The sequence below is a fragment of the Elephantulus edwardii genome, unplaced genomic scaffold, assembly GCF_000299155.1.
Source record: "Elephantulus edwardii isolate Elephantulus edwardi_28Jun2011 unplaced genomic scaffold, EleEdw1.0 scaffold00001, whole genome shotgun sequence".
In the NCBI taxonomy this organism is placed as follows: Eukaryota; Metazoa; Chordata; class Mammalia; order Macroscelidea; family Macroscelididae; genus Elephantulus; species Elephantulus edwardii.
In genome coordinates this window covers 11,813,605-11,814,129 of record NW_006399751.1, presented here as the reverse complement: position 1 = coordinate 11,814,129, position 525 = coordinate 11,813,605, and positions in this window count along the sequence as shown.

Below are 525 nucleotides of genomic sequence, written 5' to 3'. Positions count from 1 at the left end.
GCAGTTAACAGGCCAGAAGGAGCTTGTCCGTCTTTCCTCCGTGGGTCAGCTGGTGGTTTCAAATAATGGAATATTGCCTTGGCAGTGAAGCTCCTTACCACATGGTCACGTGTTAGTTACAATTGCAGCATATTGTTATTGTGTACCATTGTGTCGGAATCCACCCATAACTCACGCTCCAGTGTGTTTTCAGTGGCAGTTAATTGCATGAGAGGGAGAAGATTGCCCATCCATCTCCAGTGGAGTAGCTGGTGGCTTCAAACCATGTTCCTTAGGGATTGCAGTGCAGCTTCTTGCCACTGGGCTACCAGAGATTGATTTATATATATGTATTTTTATATATATCGTATTTAGTTTTGTGTATATATAATGCATTTGTTATAAATGTATGCTTTATATATAAAAGTATTTGTTTTATTTATAAAAGTATTTGTTTGGGGAGCTCTAGTGGCCTAGTGTCAAGAACCTGCACTGCAATCCCAGAGGCACACAGTTCGAATCCACCAGATGCTCTGCCGGGGAAGG